The sequence below is a fragment of the Triturus cristatus genome, chromosome 3_2 (assembly GCF_964204655.1).
Source record: "Triturus cristatus chromosome 3_2, aTriCri1.1, whole genome shotgun sequence".
Lineage (NCBI taxonomy): Eukaryota > Metazoa > Chordata > Amphibia > Caudata > Salamandridae > Triturus > Triturus cristatus.
The window spans coordinates 396083258-396090371 of record NC_140584.1 but is presented as its reverse complement, the minus strand read 5'-3'; the positions used below and the strand labels follow the sequence as shown (position 1 = coordinate 396090371).

General features: G+C 48.7%; 1 long non-coding RNA gene across 1 annotated transcript in view; it reads left to right on the top strand.

Moving 5' to 3' along the window:
• The first annotated feature begins 3772 nt into the window (after positions 1-3772).
• LOC146857422 (uncharacterized) overlaps positions 3773-7114 on the top strand; it is a 227519-nt gene continuing 224177 nt past the window's right edge. Inside the window, exon 1 of the long non-coding RNA XR_014979577.1 lies at positions 3773-3882. This is a non-coding gene — a long non-coding RNA (uncharacterized LOC146857422). The remainder of the gene's footprint in view (positions 3883-7114) is intronic.

The following is a 7114-nucleotide window of genomic DNA, read 5'->3' as shown; positions in this document are numbered from 1 at the left end:
AGCAGACTAATGAGGATAAGGAGGGTGTGGGTGGCAACAATTTGTTGATTGAACAGAGGGGCAGGCTGTAGGAAGTGTGCAGGGTGCTGCTCTCCTGGCTGTTACAATTGTTTAGTACTGCATTTGGTTTCACTTTGAAAAAAAAACATTATGGAGCTGAGCAAACAGAGTGCTCCTTATCTCGACCGTAGAGGCCCAAGAGAAGGGAAGGAATCAGCTGCACATAACAATTGCACTAGTTGAGTAAGTGTGCAGTTAAGCCTCTGCATTAGGGACATTGTCACCCCCATCACCACCTCACTCCCGCTCCCTTCCTATTTCAAAACTAATATGATATACTGCTTGGACCTTCTTTTTCTTCTGCATTATGGTCGTCCTAAGGCGCGGAGATACTCCTTTGGGAGTCGATTCCAGCGCGGTACAAACCCATAAATAACAAGCATTTGCAATGCAATAGGTCTCGCATTATTAAAGTTTGAGCTATTGGTGTTGCATTATTTAGCAATGCCAATAGCTCAAACTTTAATAATGCGAGACCTATTGCATTGCAAATGCTTGTTTATATTGTTTTTCTTTTCTAAAAAGTATATTGTTGTGTGTTTTTGTTATGCTATGCTATATTTTGTTATGCTATGCTTTGTTATGCTATGCTATGTATTGCTATGTATTGTTATGTTTTGTTATGCTATGTTTTGTTATGCTATGCTACGTTTTGTTATGCTATGCTGTTTTATTGTGTTTTGTTATGCTACGCTATGTTTTGTTATGCTATGCTATGTTATGTTTTGTTATGCTATGTTTTGTTATGCTATGCTATGTTTTGTTATGCTACGCTATGTTTTGTTATGCTATGCAATGTTTTGTTTTGTTATGCTATGTTTTGTTATGCTCTGCTATGTTTTGTTATGCTATGCTATGTTTTGTTGTGTGTTGTTATGCTATGCTATGTTTTGTTGTGTTTTGTTATGCTATGCTATGTTGTGTTTTGTTATGCTATGCTCACACACTGCTGTCTCACACACACTGCTTTCTCTCTTACACACACTGCTTTCTCTCTTACATACACTGCTGTCTCTCTTACACACACTGCTGTCTCACACTGCTGTCTCTCACACAGTGCTATCTCACACTGCTGTCTCTCACACTGCTGTCTCTCTCACACACACAGCTGTCTCTCTCACACACATGGCTGTCTCTCACACTGCTGTCTCTCTCACACTGCTGTCTCTCTCACACTGCTGTCTCTCTCACACCCCATACTCTCCCGAGGAGACACACACTGCTGTCTCTCTCTCACACACTGCTATCTCTCTCACACACACTGCTGTCTCTCTCACACTGCTGTCTCTCTCACACACACGGATGTCTCTCACACGGCTGTCTCTCACACTGCTGTCTCTCTCACACAGCTGTCTCTCTCACACTGCTGTCTCTCTCACACACCATACTCTCCCGAGGACACACACACTGCTGTCTCTCACACTGCTGTCTCTCTCTCACACACACTGCTATCTCTCTCACACACTGCTGTCTCTCTCACACTGCTGTCTCTCACACCCACTGCTGTCTCTCACACTGCTGCCTCTCACACTGCTGCCTCTCACACTGCTGTCTCTCACACTGCTGTCTCACACACACTGCTGTCTCACACACACTGCTGTCTTTCCTACACACACTGCTGTCTCACACTGCTGTCTCACACACTGCTGTCTCTTACACACCATGCTCTCTCTAGGACACACACACTGCTGTCTCTCTTACACACACTACTGTCTCTCTTCCACACACTACTGTCTCTCACACTGCTGTCTCTCACACTGATGTCTCTCTCACACTGCTGTCTCTCACACTGCTGTCTCTCACACTGATGTCTCTCACACTGATGTCTCTCTCACACTGCTGTCTCTCTCACACTGCTGTCTCTCTTACACACACTGCTGTCTCTTACACATACTGCTGTCTCTCAAACTGCTGTCTCTCTCACACTGGTGTCTCTCACACTGCTGTCTCTTACACTGCTGTCTCTTACATACCATACTCTCTATAGGACACACACACTGCTGTCTCTCTTACACACTGCTGTCTCTCTTACACACACTGCTGTCTCTCACACTGCTGTCTCTTTCACACTGCTGTCTCTCACACACAGTGTTGTCTCTCACACACAGTGTTGTCTCTCACACACAGTGTTGTCTCACACAGTGCTGTCTCTCTTACACACCATGCTCTCTCTAAGAGACACACACTGCTGTCTCTCTCACACTGCTGTCTCTCTCACACTGCTGTCTTTCTCACTGCTGTCTCTGTTACACACCATGCTCTGTCTAAGACACACACACTGCTGTCTCTCTCAAATTAAATGTTAAAACGGATCTGGTGTTTAGACAGTAGCACGCCAATACCAAATTTTCTATCTGAGAGTTTGCACACCAATTATAGATCAAAGATATCCATTGGTAAGTGCTCTAAATAAGCCTTTACAGTTCTCTTCATTCCAACTATCCCCATCTCTTGGCCTCACTTCAGTGCCTTCATCTTCAATGTATATGCACTTTTAGTGTAAACTATTTATGCCTTCTTAGCAGTGCTTGATGTGTAAAATACTAAGTACTGGGGCTCCAAGCCCCCCTCAAAAGCTCTCCACCAGCGCTACCGAATGCGGTGCCGACACCCAAGTCAGCCACCACCAAATGCTGCCTGACCCCCCTCCCCACTCTATCCCTGCAGGCTCCGCTCCACCCCCCCCCCACCACCCCCCAAGTCAGCAAAAAGCACCCGTAGCGACAGCACACACATCCAAGAAACAAATGTTTAAAAACTGACGCTGTTTGCATAAGTTTTATTTCACATAATTCTGTAAGAACCTTTGCAAGTGACACAACCCACCAAGTAAACACAAAATACGCACATACCATGCACGTACCAATCCGTGATATGATCAGTATGGCACGTCAGTCCTCTGCTTTAGAAGTCATTTTCCCACAGCTACATTTCAACTGATACCTAGAACTAATCTCTGACATCAATCCGGGGCAGGGCGCAACCTCTTGTTCGCTCCAACCCCTGCTACACCCTAGGATTCAATAGTCCCTCCTCCTGTGGATGTGTGGGGGGAGAAGTCAACATAGGGGGAGGAATGGGGAGTGAACTGTGGAACAACAGAGAATTTGGGGGACCCTTAGGGGTGGATATAAAAAATAAACAAGCCCGCTAAAAACCCTACAAACAAGGAGAACTCCAGACAGCCTGCTCCCCTTAAACAAAACTGACCTGGTGCAAGGTGTGCTGTGCACTAGTGCTGAGTGTCTGTCAGTGGTAGTGCAGGGGTAAGTGTGAAAAGTTGGCACTGAGTGCTGCGGGGGAGGGAGGGCATTGGCTCACCTGGCAGCACGCAGACAGTCCTTTTGTATGTTGAACACTGGGTGCAGGCCCCGTTCACGGCCACGAGCTTCAGGTCTTCCGTGAGCGCACGCTCTTCGGGGGGGGCCCCGATTGCCGAACTGTGAGAGGCAATCACTATTCACTAGTGCACCAGAGGCGATGGTGAGATGGATGAAAGCCCCAGCGGCCCCCTGGTTACGGCAGCTGCGCTGTTATAAGACACAAAGATGGATTCCTTTCCCTGGGTGTAACTGTGCAGGACCCTCTGGGATAACAAGCCCGGCGGTCGGCGGAGCGTGGCGCGCGCGCGCTTGGGGGCGTGCACGTTTGCGCTTCTCAGAAGCGCGTCCACAGACCCCGATCGCTGCGCCTTCTCTTCCGAAACCACGCCAGCCCTGCGCGCGGCTGTGTAGCGGCTCCTGCGCGCGGCTTGGGAGTACCGGTCGCGAGGAGGAGGATGTGGCGCGCGGAGAGGAAATGGCTGCCGAAAACAAGCCGAAGGTAAAGGAGGGGAACACTGGAATGTTTATGGGTTATTAGAGTGGTGCTGCTGTATGCGAAGTGTCTGTGGGCGGAGGCCTGAAGGGGCTTGTCTGCCTGGGGCACCCTGGGGATGGAGAGTGGATATTCACACCCCCTCAGGATTCCCTGACGCGTGGGAAAGAGTGAGACTCCGAGGGCTGTGAGGCGAGCGATGTCTTGAGGCCTGGTTTGTGGGTTTTGTTGTGTTGTGTGCTTGCCTCTGTTCATGGGCTCTACATCTGGGTGGTGAAGTACCAGCGTGGGATCCAGGAGACACTGCGGGATACCGGGCTTACTCAGAGGGTGTATGTTTTGTAATTGTGTAGAGGATGTGTTGTAAGAGATGATAGGAAAAGTGAAGGTCTTTTGTGGTGTTAGTGCGTGGAAGTGAAGGGCTGCGAGGTGTGCTTGTATTTTGTGCAATTAAACGGTGTGGTGGGAGAAGTTACAGGCTGCTGGGTAGTTGGGTACGTAGTGAGGCAGGAGTGTTCTATGGGTTTGTTAGAATCTCGTATGTATCGATGGTGAGCGGTTTGGGGTGTGCTTGGGGGTTACTGAAGTGGGATTGAAGTCTGGTTTAGTAAGGATGTATGGTTGAGAAGCCAATGGGACCTTTGGGGGTTGCGATTGAAGGTTGGTGCTGTGTGTATGTGTGTGTGAGAGAATGGAGGGGCAGCTGAAAGGTAAGAGTGAAAGAAATGTGACCTCTGAGGTGTCTGAGTGATGGACCACTGGTGTTGTAGTAATGAAAGTAAACATGTGAGACGGACCTACAATGTGTAGATTGTAGCCCAATACCTGGCTTCCGGCCCTACTTGATTTTCTGTTGCACAGTTAGGTTAAGGAAAAAAAATCACTGAATTGTGGGAGATGTAGCCCAATCTGTCAACCCCACTGCTAAGTGGGCACGAGGCACGGAGAGGGGGGGGCAGGAGATATGGGGGCGGAGGCCTTGGAGCACGAATGTGCAGGCTGGGGAGCACAGGGAGAGTGGAAGAGACATGCAGGGGGAGCCTGAGATTTCACGTGGTGGGATGTTTGAAAAATACAGAAAGCATTGTATCTAATTGTTAGGTGGACGTCAGTCTGCGGGTTCACCCCTGCTGTTAGGCATTTCTGTACTGTCACTGCCCAGCGGCCACAGTGTGGTGTTGGAGAACTGTCACCAAATTGAGAGTAGGGGCATGCATTTTTCCAAGGGCCAGAGCTTCAGAGGAGATTGCGCTTTACTGGCCGCAGTTCTGCTGGAGGGTGTTTTCCTCTCAGCTCAGTTTGTCACTAGAATGGAGCGGAGACTTCGGAGCGGAATGCCTTGAAAGATCACTGTTTTTGGGGATTCAAACAAAGTGCCGACGGGGTGAGCTGTTGAGGAGACAGGTGGGGGGGGCTCGTGGGCAAGAAGCCGAGTACTGAGTAATGTAAGAGCAACATTCAAGGGTAGAGAGTGACGTGACGGAAGGACAGCGTGACGAAATGTCAACATGTATGGTTGAGTTAGTTTTACTCACCCACGTGAGCTGTGTTAGTGATGGAAATTCAACTTGAGGGGGGTGGGAGTGACGGAAGCGGAACAGGTGAGTAATGGGTGGCGTAAGAGAACCATGGGATTGATCTGAGTGCTGGAAGGGGTATAGTTAAGGGGTAACGGATGAGTGTTGAGAACCATTAAAGGGGAAAAGTGAGGCGTGCGAGTAACGGATTTGGGGGTAACTGTTGTAGATGATAACGGCAATGAAGGTGCCTGTGAGGGGCATGATTGACAGCTTAGAATGTTGGCAGGGGTGTTTTTGTATTTCCACGGTAAGGATTTCGCGTTATTGAATATCCACAAGGGGGTAGTGATGAACTACCAGAAATGGCTTCCGTGGATCCGCTGGCGCCACAGAATGCATTCTATTCACCTATGAAACCGGTGCTTTTGCGTTGTAAATCAATGCGATCTTTGTTAATAATGCGATCTTTGTTAATAATTGACATCTTTAAGAAGTTATTAGTTTTGAGCGGTATAGCCCTTGGATGATGACTCAAAAGTTGAAAGGACCCTCCCTTAACTATACCGTCTCCATTCTTCCCACGTGCGCATGCATCCAGCAACGATGACAGTGTGCAATGCTTTGATGACAAATCAAAAAAAATAGAAACTGCCTCACGCAGTTATATTATGATGTCCGCGTAGCTTTTCGGGATAAACTGAGTGAGCTTGTTAAAAAAAAAAAACGTAAAACGCGTCTCCATTGAGAGGCATCTCGGTGGCGAGGAGTGTGCGTTAGGCAGCCGCGGATGCGGTGAGGGGGGTCGGCAGCGGCGGGGTGTGCGCGCGCGTGTGTCTGTGCGTGAGGGGATCGGCAGCGGCGGGGTGTGCGCGCGTGTGTCTGTGCGTGAGGGGGATCGGCAGCGGCAGGGTGTGCACGCGTGTGTCTGTGCGTGAGGGGGGTCGGCAGCGGCGGGGTGTGTGTGCGCGCACGCGTGTGTCTGTGTCTCTGAAGCGCGTCCACAGACACCGATCGCTGCGCGTGCCCCGGTCTGTCTCCCTTGAGAGGCATCAAGGCAACAATAGTTCTCGTTGGCGCAGCGCTTCGCGTTGCAACGCCAGCGAGACCTAAAAATAAATAAATAAGCAGCTACAGAAGGAGTGGGGTTCGTGAAGGGCCTCTTCTGTCTGCAGGTTGGCAGACAAAGTCTTATAATGAACTCAGAAGGGCGAGTGAGTGAAAGGAAGAATGCCTGGATGGGTGGAAAAATGAATGGATGGATGACATGGTGGATGGGTAGATAGATGCATTGATGAATGAGTGCAAGGATGGAAAGGGAGAGGGGGTGTATAAGTGAAAGAAAAGATGGATGGATGGATAGGTGAAAGAGTGAATGGATGTAGAAATAAAAGGATGGATTGATGAGAGAAAAGATGGATAGAAGGAAGAATGAGTGAAGAATGAGTGAAAGGATGATGGATGAGTGGAAGTGTAAAAGGATAGTGGATGAATGGATAGAGTGAAAATATGGATGGATGAGTGAAAGGATGTATGTAAAGATGGATGAGTAAAACAATGGATGGTTGTGTGAAAGGCAGGGTAGATGCATGTCTGGATAAAAGGATGGATGGATGAGTGAAATTGTGAATTGATTGATGGATGAATAGATAGATAGATGGATGAATGAGTGAGTGAAAGGATGATTGGCTGAGTGAAAGTGTAAATGGAGGGATATATGA